At 45.5% G+C, this 13,611-nt stretch overlaps 1 long non-coding RNA gene across 1 annotated transcript; it reads right to left on the bottom strand.

The window, feature by feature from the left end:
• Positions 1 to 17: 17 nt before the first annotated feature.
• LOC308470610 lies at positions 18 to 5,162 on the bottom strand. The gene is made up of 2 exons (XR_013982493.1): positions 4,580 to 5,162; positions 18 to 3,003 (listed from the first exon to the last, which is right to left on the bottom strand). It is a non-coding gene; the product is annotated as an uncharacterized lncRNA (long non-coding RNA).
• Between the last annotated feature and the right edge of the window lie 8,449 nt (positions 5,163 to 13,611).

Here is a 13,611-nt window from a genome sequence, read left to right on the forward strand (position 1 = left end):
TTTTCTTTAAAAAAAAAAAAAGAACTCTTGGGAATAACGAACGGTAAAGGAGTTTTTCACAAGGCTGGAGCAGACCAGTGGTCGTTCCGAACCTCAAACTCGTAGAACAGACTTTTCCAAAGGTGCGTTCAGTGCCTCCACCCTGAGGCCGTCCTTCTGCAGAGACTGCAGGATTTGTAGTGCCCCTGGAGAGGATGAGGAGAGAGACCGTAGACCTGGCTAAGAGCGCATCACATCGTCTGTGAATTCAGCTGTAACCCGCTTGGCTGAAGCTCCTGCAAAAGTAGGTGCTAAGATCCCACCTGAAACTGTAAGGGCCTTCAAGTCTCGTCCAGCCTCCCTTCTGTTCCTATTGATCATGCACATGCAAGAGTGTTGGGGAGGCAGTGGAGTCACAAAGTGTGTGTCCTGTCCCCGGCCAGCAGCCAGTGCAAACAAGTGGTGGTATCTCTCAGCCAGGACGAGGGGGTGGTTTTGGCTATACACTGTTTTCACCTTGTGTGTTGGCTTTGGAACCTAAACCCCGCATAAGATGCGGCTCTACTGTACCATGCAGGTGTACTCAGAAGTAGGCCCCACTGAACTTGATGGGACTTACTCCCAGGTAAGTGGGTATAGGTTTGCAGATACTGGACTAAACAGCTTGGACAGAAAGGCTGGCCGGCCGCTGCTTCATCTGTTCCAAATTAAGAGGATGAAATCTGAATTCAGGGCTTTGCAGATTTATTAAACCTCTGCCCAGATGCCATGCCGAGAGAGAGCCTGGATTCTGTGTGGAAGTTTGTCCAGGGCACCACCCGTAACCATTCACTACTTTGGCATAATTCTGGGGTGCTAGGAAGCGGCAGGAGCAGAGGGCCAGGCAGGTTGTGGAAACCCCAGTCAGCGACAAACACACCCTTGGGAGATCTGCCGCAGTTTCTGAAAGCTGAGATCCTGTGTCCGGATTTCCACGTTCTCTTCCTTTTTTCACTTCCCTCAGAAACGCCGCCCAAACACAGCAGCAACTAAATAGGAGTCGGTCGACAGATGCATTGCTCTGGTTCATCCTTCCCACAGCCAGGCGCCTGTCAGATGTTTTGAACTGCCAACTCCTGGGTGGGCCTTGATGGGAGCTGGCAGGCCTAAACATCTGGAAGGCTGTGGAGAAGGATGCTCTGGTGACACCATTTGGATAAAAGGGATCATGCATTGCTGATTGGCATCTGTCCGTCTCAGGAGACGATGGAAAAGTGCACCTTCAGAGACCGATACAGGAGAGAGATGTTTTGTTGCAGCTGGGGCAGATGGGGGTGTCCGGTTGTGCCACTGCAGGTGCACCATGGCGTTTCTGTGCTCCCTCCCAGTGTGCATATGTGGAATATATATATATATATATATATCAAAGTTTCTCTTCTGGGTATATATGGAAAAAGTCACAGCAGTATATGCAAGGGAGATGGAAGTCCTGTGAATTAAAATGCATTTTGCATCTTTGTGCTTGGCTCTTCCAGGAAACTTTTTCCAAAAATAACAAATAAAAATCCAAAATGGACCAGACTTGGTTATGGACAAAGCATCCTTCCTGGGGATTCACGATCTCTGCTTATTATCCCTTGATGTTACTTGGACCGCTCCCACCCACCCCACCCCCCTGGTCATGAGACTACCCTTTCTCATAAATAATGGCCCCTACTGCACCATCCCAGGCAATTGTTCGATGCTGTGTAGTAAAACTTTTTAATCATTCTGTCCAGAGTGTGAGCAATTTCTAGCCCAATTGATGCTTGTTATGCAATGGAATTTGTATCAATCTGTACTTTGTGAGTTGGGGTTTTGTTTTGTTTTTTGAGGGGGGAAAACTGCTGAGAAATTTGGGGTTGGGGTTTTTTTTTGGCTTGTGCTTCTGGGGTGGATATTTAACTGCATTTGTTTACAATATGGAATTATTAAGCAATCACACTTCTGAAGCATAGACCATATCACCTGCTGCTGTATTATTATTATTTTTCTTTCTAGATGATAAATTTGTTGTATGATGGTAGTGAAGAGGCTTTAAATACAGGATTTGATATTTTTTGAAAATGCTGTCATTTTTTGTATACAATTGGACATTAAACGTATTTTCAAGATGACGGTGTTCAGAGTGCCTAGAAAGGCTTTTGTCTTAGGTGATGAAAGCTTCCTCCCACCTCACTATATGACAATAATCCAGTACCCTATCTTAAGAACATAAGAGCCTGCAGGATCATGCTAGTGGCCCATCCAGTCCAGAATTCTGCTCTCACAGCCGCCAGCGACTGGTACAGTCGTGCCTTGGAAGTCAAACGCCTTGCAAGACGAACGTTTTGGCTCCCAAATGCCGCAAACCTGGAAGTGAGTCTTCCGGTTTGCAAACGTTCTTTGGAACCCAAACGCCCGTCACTGCTTCCGATTGGCTGCAGGAGCTTACTGCAGCCAATCGGGAGCCTTACCTTGGTTCCTGAACGGTTTGGAAGTCAAACGGACTTCCGGAACAGATTCTGTTAGTCTTCCGAGGTGCGACTGTATTCAGAAGCATTTATGCCTCCCAAGAGTTTTAAAGTGGTCCTTTATCTCTGGTCACTTCTGTGAACACACAACCTGACTGTCTGTCTCTGTTGCATCCCAAAAGCAAGGAAGGATTGGACTCTGATTAATAGAATACACACAAGACTTGACCAGCAAGACTCTGGGAGGAGGTACCAATAATAATCCTGTCCACCCCTTGGCCCAGGTCGTTTTATTCACAAAAGAACTTTTTACACAGTGTTCGTAAGAACCAATCAGATTTCCTCTGAGCATTTCAAAAAGCCCCACGTGGGGACAAAGTTAAAGTTAAGACTAAAGTTAAGATCTAATTTGAGCATGCATACATTCTGAGAGTAAATAAAACAAGACTAGAGGAATGCATTCAGCAAAACCCCGGAGGTCATAAACAGGAGAGGAAGGATGGCAGTATTTACCATCTCCTTGTGAACACTCTTCCTGGCCCTTAAGATCTATCTAATTACACTGGGCAACAATTTTTTACTTTTTGAATGTTGTCTAGATTTCTACAACTGATTTAGGGTATTTTTGCACTGCTGAATCAGGAAATGGCATCCGTTTCTCTCCATCAGGTCAGGTTTTTGTGCTATGTTGATTTGAAAAAAATCAGATCTTGTGACAAAATCAGTTACATTTTTGTGGCATTATCAGCTGGTTTTTGTCAACACATATCATCCTAAATATGTTTTTAAGAGAAAAAAATGTTTTTCCAACTACATATATTGAATACCTGATAGAAACATTGATTACTGTAAACTGAATGGTGGGCATTGATAAAGGTAAGTACACGTAAATTGCATGTTGCTTCACCATTTTTCAAACTTCAGGGCTTGAACTTCCGTTTCTTGGAACTCCTGGAATGCTCAGCGGCAGGGAGGTCTCTCTTCAGAGTCCAGCAGTAGTCAGCCATCATGACTGCGTCCCAGTGACCCTGATACCTGGTCTCCATCTCTTTCATGTCCTGATGGAATCTCTCCCCCTGCTCATCACTCATTGAACCCAGGTTCTCAGGAAACCGGTCCATATGTGAAAATAGGTAGTACATCTTGACGCTCATGTTGCAGCCCAGGTTTCTGAAAGCAGTCAGCATGTTGTTGACAAGTTCTGCGTAGTTTCTGGCCTTATTGTTGCCAAGAAAGTTCTTCACTACCAGAACAAATGCCTTCCACGCTTCCAGTTCCACTTCGTTCATTGAGTTTCCGAACTCTGGATCTCTAATGAGCTGACGGATCTGAGGACCATCAAAGATGCCAGCTTTCAACTTCTCCATGGTCAATCCTGGAAAAGCCTGGCACAAGTAAGTGAAGCAGTCACCATCCTTGTCCAGAGCCTTGGTGAACTGCTTGATTAAGCCAAGCTTGATGTGCAGCGGTGGGAAGAGTATTCTGTCTCTGTCCACCAAAGGGTTGTTGATGACGTTCCTTTTTCTGCAAGGCACCAATTCCTCCTGCACAGGCCAGTCCTTCTTCGTATAATGCTGAGCACGGTCCCTACTATCCCACATGCACAGAAAACATGGGTACTTGGTGAAGCTAGACTGTTGTCCCAACAAAAAGTTCACCATCTTCAGGTCAACACAAATAAACCACTTATGCTGATCATAACCAATTTTCTCCAGCACATACTTCACCCCTTCATAGTTCTCCTTCAGTGTACTCGAGTGAGCCAGGGGTTTTGATCCCCCAACTTTATGCTTTGCAGCACCAATTTATGGAAGATTTTGAGGTTTTATGACTTCAAACTGATCCCTTTTCGACATAATCACCCAGAACTATTGAACCTGAAGACTTCTTGTCATTAAAATAATCATTTCCAATCAAAACAATTATTCGACATGGCATTTTACCCCCACCAACATCTTCTAAAATGCTCCACACAAGCGTACATGTGAACAAAAATGTAAAAAAATGACATGTGGCCATAACTCAAAAACTTGACCTGATTGAGCAAAACCAACGTGATTTTTGGATTCAGCGCATCGGATTCGTCCTAAATCAGCTGAAAAAACGCAGACAACAAATTTGTTGTTGACCAGTGTTATTAACAAACTACATCAAAGCTACCTTCTATCTTTATGACCCAGGATGCCTGGGGAAGCAACCAGTCTGTGTTTTCGAATGCTTATACGTGCCTGTCAGGTGTAGAGAAAGCAAATGGCAGAGGTGCAGAGGTTTGTGGGATTCGATCAGAAATGATTGTCAATGAATCAAACCCAGTCAACGCAACGCTTTCATCGCGGACACAAGGGCTTGCTCCATATTTCATAATTCCTCATAGCAACAACAAAAAAAGCTGCAAAAACAAAAATGCAAAATAAATAGCAAAAACAGACAGACCTCAGTGTAACACTCAAAATGGAAGTATGGCACTCAAAACGGAGCATATTCAGCTTCTGAAAAAAGTTAGCAAACTGGAACACTTACTTCCGGGTTTGCAGTGTTTGGGTTCCAAGTTGTTTGAGTACCAAGGTGTTTGAGAACCAAGGTACCACTGTATCAATTTAAACTCTCATTTCCTTCTTCAACCAGGAGAGGGCGCAAGGTCTACTGTCTTTAAGCACAGACCTGCAACCGTGGCATTTTGGGAAACACTTCATTTTCTTGCAAGATGGTTACTCCTATCCTTAGGCTGGATTTGCACATGCAGCAGGAGGATAGGTAGAATAGCCTTTACATCTATCCCAGCCAACCCCCCTGCAGTGTAGAAAACAGACGGCCACCCAACCTCTGCTTAAAAATCCCCAAGGAAGGAGAGACCAGAACCTTCTGACGGAGTCCATTTCTGTGCCTCCACCTTCCCTGCCTGGACCTAAAGTGGAACATTGCACTCTGCTGCTTCATTTGGCTACAGACTTATCGATAATAATAATATTATAATAATTCATTATTTGTACCCCGTCCATCTGGCTGGGTTTCCCCAGCCACTCTGGGCGGCTTCCAACAAAATATTAAAATACATTAGTCTGTTAAACATTAAAAGCTTCCCTAAATAGGGCTGCCTTTAGATGTCTCCTAAAAGTCTGCTAGTTGTTTATCTTTTTGACATCTGATGGGAGGGCATTCCACAGGGCGGGTGCCACCACCGAGAAGGCCCTCTGCCTGGTTCCTTGTAACCTCACTTCTCGCAATGAGGGAACCGCCGGAAGGCCCTCAGCGCTGGACCTCAGCGCTGAATGATGGGGGTGGAGACGCTCCTTCAGGTATACTGGACTGAGACCGTTTAGGGCTTTAAAGGTCAGCACCAACACTTTGAATTGTGCTCGGAAACATAAAGGTAAAGGTACCCCTGACCATTAGGTCCAGTCGCGGACGACTCTGGTTGCTTGCTCATCTCGCTCTATAGGCCGAGGCACCCGGCGTTTGTCCGCAGACAGCTTTTGGGTCATATGGCCAGCATGATTAAGTCACTTCTGGCGAACCAGAGCAGCGCACAGAAACACCGTTTACCTTCCTGTCAGAGCAGTACCTATTTACTTGCACCTGACGTGCTTTCAAACTGCTATGTGGGCAGGAGCTGGGACCGAACAAGGGGAGCTCACCCAGTCACGGGGATTTGAACCGCCGACCTCCTGATCGGCAAGCCCTAGGCTCTGTGGTTTAGCCCACAGCGCCACCCGCGTCCCACTTGGAAATGTACTTGGAGCCAATGTAGATCTTTCAAGACCGGTGTTATGTGGTCTTGGCGACCGCTCCCAGTCACCAGTCTAGCTGCCACATTCTGGATTAGTTGTAGTTTCCGGGTCGCCTTCAAAGGTAGCCCCACATAGAGCGCATTGCAGTAGTCCAAGCGAGAGATAACCAGAGCATGCACCACTCTGGCGAGACAGTCTGCGGGCAGGTAGGGTCTCAGCCTGCGTACCAGATAGAGCTGGTAGACAGCTGCCCTGGACACAGAATTGACCTGGGCCTCCATGGACAGCTGTGAGTCCAAAATGACTCCCAGGCTGCGCACCTGGTCCTTCAGGGGCACAGTTACCCCATTCAGGACCAGGGAGTCCTCCACACCCGCCCGCCTCCTGTCCCCCCAAAACAGATAAGAGCTGTGTTCAGGATCTGGGTGTTTTTATTCCTCCTGTGTTTTGGGGGACAGTGTAGGTATGATCGGTTCTTGCTTACAGGGCAAGAGAAGCAACATTGGCTCAAAGCGCAACCAAGAATATTAAGCTGCAAGCAGAGCTGCTTATTTCGTGCTGTTAGAAGAACCTTCCCAACGAGAGGCCCATGGAGTCACAAATGCACTTTAAACCACTTCCAGAGCTGTTTTGTGGGGCGCAGCCAAGGAACTCTGGCAAGGGATTCCTGCGGCTTGCCTTCTAAAATCTCATTTCCAAAAATGGGATCTCAGAAACATGTCTCTTGTTAACATGAACCCACGATTTGCATGCAACAAGGGGGGGGGGTGCCTTGGGTGAAAAACAGACCTCTGGTTCCTTGAGGGCTATTGGGACGCAGAAATAGCAAAAGCCAACACTTCTGCCTCACCTTGCACAATCTCCCAATTGCAACCTTTGCCAATCTTGGCTCTCTTGTCTAGATGATGTTGGGACAACAATTTTCATCATCCCTGACCATTGGCTAAGCTGCCTGCGGATAAAAACAGTTAAAAGCAGCTACATTAAAAAATTAAATTAAAATCAGCGATAAACTAAAAACACATCAACATGCAAGATTTCTGCATGGGCTTGTCTATGCAGAAATCTTCCTAGTAGGTGTTGCAAAAAGTGCTGTGAAGGTTTCTTCCTAATAATAATAATAATAATAATAATTAATAATAATAATTTATTATTTATACCCTGCCCATTTGGCTGGGTTTCCCCAGCCACTCTGGGCGGCTTCCACAGAGACCAAAATACACTAAAATGTCACACATTAAGAACTTTCCTGAACAGGGCTGCCTTAAGATGTCTTCTGAATGTCAGGTAGTTGTTTATCGCTTTGACATCTGGTGGGAGGGCTTTCCACAGGGTGGGTGCCACCACCAAGAAGGCCCTCTGGCTGGTTCCCTGTAGCTTTGCTTCTCACAGTGAGGGAACTGCCAGAAGGCCCTCGGAGCTGGACCTCAGCGTCTGGGCAGAAGGATGGGGGTGGAGACGCTCCTTCAGATATACTGGACTGAGGCCATTTAGGGCTTTGAAGGTCAGCACCAACACTTTGAATTGTGCTCGGAAACGTACTGGGAGCCAATGTAGGTCTTTCAAGACCGGGGTTATGTGGTCTTGGCGGTCACTCCCAGTCACCAGTCTAGCTACCGCATTCTGGATTAGTTGTAGTTTCCGGGTCACCTTCAAAGGTAGCCCCACATAGAGCGCATTGCAGGAGTCCAAGCAGGAGATAACTAGAGCATGCACCACTCTAGCAAGACAGTCCGTGGGCAGGTAGGGTCTCAGCCTGCGTACCAGATGGAGCTGGCAGACAGCTGCCCTGGATATCAATAGGCAGCGAGTTCCACAGTTCCCGGGTTGTTGCGTGGAATACTGGAATAATGTATGCGAACTGCTTCAAGGACTTGAAAAGGGCTGGAATAAATTGCTACGGGATGAGATACTCAAGGCAGCTCCTTTGTGACTCACAGCAGCTTTTGCAAGAGATAAGTGTGTCACATCAGAGATTATACCCATGACTGTGACTGAGATCTGGGTCCTTCCTGCTCATGAGGTGACCCTGCCGTTATTGAGCAGGTCACACCTAGCAATGAAGAAAGCAGCTGATATGAATTCCAGCTCTTGATTTTCTGTATGCTTTCAACAATATTTAATCATTGCACTTATATATCCCAATTCTCCCCCCCCCCCCCCGCCTCCTGTGAGGCAGATTAGACTGAGAGACAGTGACCAGCTCAAGGCCATTCATGACTGAGTGGGAATTTGAACCCAGATCCTAAACTGAAACTCCTAACAGCTGCACCAAGGGAGGGGAAACTGTGGCCCTTTTAGATGCTGTTGCACTACAACTCCCATCAGCCCCAGCTAGCATGGCCAGCGCTCAGGGATGATGGGAGTTGGAGTCATTATATTCATTGGGACTAAAAGAAACTCATTTTTGGAGCTCACACGTATCCCAGGCATATTTACTCAGAAGTAAGTCCTACTATGCCCAATAGCGCTTTCTCCCAGGTAAGTGTACACAAGAGTGCAGCCTGAGCTTTGAGACGCAGACTTGCTCTAGGGCATGGGTAGGCAAACTAAGGCCCGGGGGCTGGATCCGGCCCAATTGCCTTCTAAATCTGACCCGCGGACGGTCCAGGAATCAGCGTGTTTTTACATGAGTAGAATATGTGCTTTTATTTAAAATGCATCTCTGGGTTATTTGTGGGGCACAGGAATTTGTTCATTCCCCCCCAAAAAATATAGTCCGGCCCCCCCACAAGGTCTGAGGGACGGTGGACCGGCCCCCTGCTGAAAAAGTCTGCTGACCCCTGCTAGGGAGTTGATAGTGAATTGCCACCACCTGGCCTGTGGAACTACTTGCTTCCCACCTGGGGCAGACCAACACTCGTTGTTTATAACGTTAAAAATGCGTTATTACACCAGAGAGCACTGTAGAGCAGCGAGCCACTGCCAATGGAAAATTGTTATTCAGCATTGTAGAAACATTTAGCAGATCATTGTAGATGCAGCCCTGGTCTACCCGCGATCCGGTAAATATTAGGAAAACATTGCAAGTTTCGGGTGTAAAAGGCTGCTCCTTGTACACAGTGGAGCAAATTCAGTGGATGAGATGAAAGGTTCAGACTGATTAAATTTCTGACCTGCCCTTCCATGGGAGCCCAGGGTGGCAAAGAATGTATTTAGACTAGCCATACTAGGCTAGGAACAACTTTCTCATGGTATGAGTTGATCAACAGTGGGAAAAAGGCTACTTTCTATGGAAGGTGATGGACTCTCCTTGGTTAGAAGATTTTAAGCTGAGTACCTATCAAGGATGGTGTAGCGATGGATTTAATAATAATAATAATAATAATAATAATAATAATAATAATTTTATTTGTATCCTGCCCTCCCCGGCCAAAGCTGGGCTCAGAGCAGCTAACAACAGGTAAAAATAGCACAGTGTACATAAAAATCGCACAGTCAATTAATTAAAATACATTCTAGAATATTCTAGAATGTAGAATGAATTTCCTGTATTGGTGGTGGTGGGGGGTTGGGCTAGATGACCACTGAGGTCCCCTCAGATTCTTTGAAAGCGGGGGAGGGCGGGTTCAAGAGAAGGCCTCTGTCGCCCTCTTTTGAATTTTAAGAGATTTCGGAAACAGTTTATGAAAAAAAATTCCACTGAAGTCAGCCGAATGCCTCCAGGTGATACCAGAATTACTCCCTCTCAGCTCGTGGGTCGCGATCTGGGTGTCCCATTCCTCAGTGGGGAGTGAAACTGTGGCGTCAATACATATTTCACACCCTTTCTTGAAATGCTTTTGTGCATAACTGCGCCTGGGTGGTGGATGCCTCATGACTCATCGCTTGGCATTCAAAACTGTTTTGAATGCTTGCGGAGCTAAGGTTAACAAAAACAACCATCATAATAAAACGGTGATTTCCCCCCCACCTCTAGCAGTCCTCCTGGTATTCTGGAATCCAAAGCGATGCAGGAAACCACTGGACCTCATTGCAGCACAGGCACAGAAAGGGCTAGTTGAGTCTATACGACATGAGGCTCTTCATCTGAGGGTTGTGGGTTCGAGTCCCACCTGCGGCAAAAGATTCCTGCATTGCAGGGGGTTGGGATGGATGACCCTTGGGGTCCCTTCCAGCTCTAAGATTCCATTCAATCAGGCTTCCTCAACCTCGGCCCGCCAGATGTTTTGAGACTACAGTTCCCATCATCCCTGACCACTGGTCCTGCTAGCTAGGGATCATGGGAGTTGTAGGCCAAAAAATATCTGGAGGGCCAAAGTTGAGGAAGTCTGTGTTAAATGCTCTTCTAGCTAGGCTTGGGGTTACAGGGGGGAATGAGAAACTCAGCGAGGTTTAGCCATGTCCTACATCTGAAATGTGGAGGATTTCAGATGAATGGGTAAATCGTCTAATGAGTTCCACATGGTTCTTCTTCTTGGTGTGGCCAAGCACATGAGCTGGCTCCTTAGCCTTGGAACACTTTGAGCCAAAATCAAGCAAGTGTTTTCTGTGTGCAGGGCTGCTGTCTACCAGCTCCATCTGGTACGCAGGCTGAGACCCTACCTGCCCGCAGACGTCTGGCCAGAGTGGTGCATGCTCTGGTTGGACTACTGCAATGCGCTCTACGTGGGGCTACCTTTGAATGTGTCCCGGAAACTGCAACTAATCCTGAATGCGGCTGCTAGACTGGTGACTGGGAGCAGCCGCCAAGACCATATAACACTGGTCCTGAAAGACCTACATTGGCTCTCAGGACGTTTCCGAGCACAATTCAAAGTGTTAGTGCTGACCTTTAAAGCCCTAAATGGCCTCGGTCCAGTATACCTGAAGGAGCGTCTGCACCCCATCATTCAGCCCGGACACTGAGGTCCAGCACCAAGGGCCTTTTGGAGGTTCCCTCACTGCAAGAAGTGAGGTTACAGGGAACCAGGCAGAGGGCCTTCTTGGTGGTGGCGCCCTCCCTGTGGAACGCCCTCCCATCAGAAGTCAAGGAAATAAACAACTATCTGACTTTTACAAGACATCTGAAGGCAGCCCTGTTTAGGGAAGTTTTTAATGTTTGATGTTTTATTCTGTTGGGAGCTGTCCAGAGTGGCTGGGGAAGCCCAACCGGATGGGCGGGGTATGAATAATAAATTATTATTATAAATTATTACAGTGGACCCTCTGCATACGAATATAATTCCTTCCATGGGTCCGTACGTACCCCAAAAATTGGCAAGTAGAAGTGCCGCTTCTGCACATGTGCATGGCGTCATAGAGCGATTCTGCACATGTGCATGGCGTCATAGAGCGATTCTGCGCATGTGCGCGTGGCGAAATCTGGAAGAATACACTTCCGGGTTTGCCACGTTCACACCTGAAAGTTACGTTACCGAAGGTAACATTAACCCGAGGGTCCACTGTGTTATCATTTAATTCTGTTGAAAAGATTTACGCTCAACTCTTACCCATTGTGCCTGCTTGACTGCTTTGGTGGGATTGGCAATACTACCGCTGCCCCGTAACACCCATTCCACATTTGTAAGAACTTGACCATTTAGTGTAGCAGAACCTACACTTTGGAACTCCCTGCCTCTTGATACCAAGCACTGTATTCTTTTTGGAGCCTGCTAAAACTATTCTTATGGAAGTGAGAGCTGGACCATCAAGAAGGCTGATCGCCGAAGAATGGATGCTTTTGAATTATGGTGCTGGAGGAGACTCTTGAGAGTCCCATGGACTGCAAGAAGATCAAACATGTCCATTCTGTTTTTTTTTTTTTTTAAAGCAATTTATTAGGTTTTACAATAAAAATAAACATAATAAGCAATATAACATTGATCTTAACATATTTTCACATTTTCTTTGGACTTCCTCACATCTCCCGCTCCCACTTTCATCGTTGTAACATTTGGTCAGCAATTTATCATCTTATTTAAATTCTTATATCCCTTCTATATTTCATAATCTTATAATTCTCAGAAGGAGCTAAATTTCACAGTCTTACTTATTTTCTTAAAAACTTCTAAATTTAGTGGTGCTCAGTTATTTTGATCTAGCATCTTATTTAGCATTCACTCAAATTACAATACTTTTGTAAATAGTTCTTAAATTTCTTCCAGTCCTCCTCAATCCTCTCTTCTCCCAGGTCACGGATTCTGCCGGTCATTTCAGCCAGTTCCATGTAGTCTATCAGTTGTATCTGCCATTCTTCCAGTGTGGGTAGATCTTGAGTTTTCCAATGTTTTGCGAGAAGTATCCTTGCTGCTGTTGTTGCATACATAAAAAATGTCTGGTCCTTCTTTGCCACCCCTTGGCCGACAATACCCAAAAGGAAAGCCTCTGGTTTCTTAGTGAAGGTATATTTAAATACCTTTTTCAGTTCATTATAAATCATTTCCCAGAACGCCTTCACTTTAGGGCAAGTCCACCAGAGGTGGAAGAACGTTCCCTCGCACTCTTTGCATTTCCAACACTTATTATCAGACAGGTGGTAAATTTTAGCAAGTTTGACTGGGGTCATATACCATCTATAAATCATTTTCATTACATTTTCTTTCAGAGCGTTACATGCAGTAAATTTCAATCCATTACTCCACAACCTCTCCCAGTCCTCAAACATGATATTGTGCCCAATGTCCTGTGCCCACCTTATCATAGCCGATTTAACCGTTTCGTCTTGTGTATTCCATTTCAACAGCAAGTTATACATCCTTGAAAGTACCTTAATCTTTGGTTCTAGCAATTCTGTTTCTAATTTCGATTTCTCCACCTGGAACCCTAGTTTCTTATCATTTTTAAAAACTTCTTTAATCTGAGCGTAGTGTAACCAATCTCGCACTTTGTCTTTCATTTTCTCCAAACTCTGCAATTTCCAATTGTCTCCATCCTTTTCTAGTATTTCCCAATATTTTGGCCATTTAGCCTCCATATTGGGTCTTTTTCGGGCCTTGGCTTCCAAAGGTGAAAGCCACCTTGGTGTTTTATTTTCCAGCAAGTCTTTATATTTTGTCCAGACATTAAACAATGATTTTCTGACAATATGGTTCTTAAAGGCCTTATTTGCTTTAACCTTGTCATACCATAAATATGCATGCCATCCAAAGGCATTGTTAAACCCTTCCAAATCTAACACATCAGTGTCTTCAAGAAGTAGCCAGTCTTTTAGCCAGCAAAACGCTGCGGCTTCATAATACAACTTTAAGTCTGGCAGGGCAAAGCCCCCTCTTTGTTTTGCATCGGTTAAAATCTTAAACTTAATTCTGGGCTTTTTGCCCTGCCAGACAAACTTAGAAATGTCTCTCTGCCACTTCTGGAAGCACTCCGTTTTGTCCAAAACCTGAAGTGTTTGAAATAAAAACAACATCCTTGGCAATACATTCATCTTGATAGCAGCAATTCGGCCTAACAAAGAAAGTTTCAATTTTGACCAACTATCTAAGTCTCTCTTAATTTCTGTCCAGCATTTT

Source organism: Podarcis pityusensis (assembly GCF_964106645.2).
Source record: "Podarcis pityusensis genome assembly, chromosome: 1".
NCBI lineage: Eukaryota > Metazoa > Chordata > Lepidosauria > Squamata > Lacertidae > Podarcis > Podarcis pityusensis.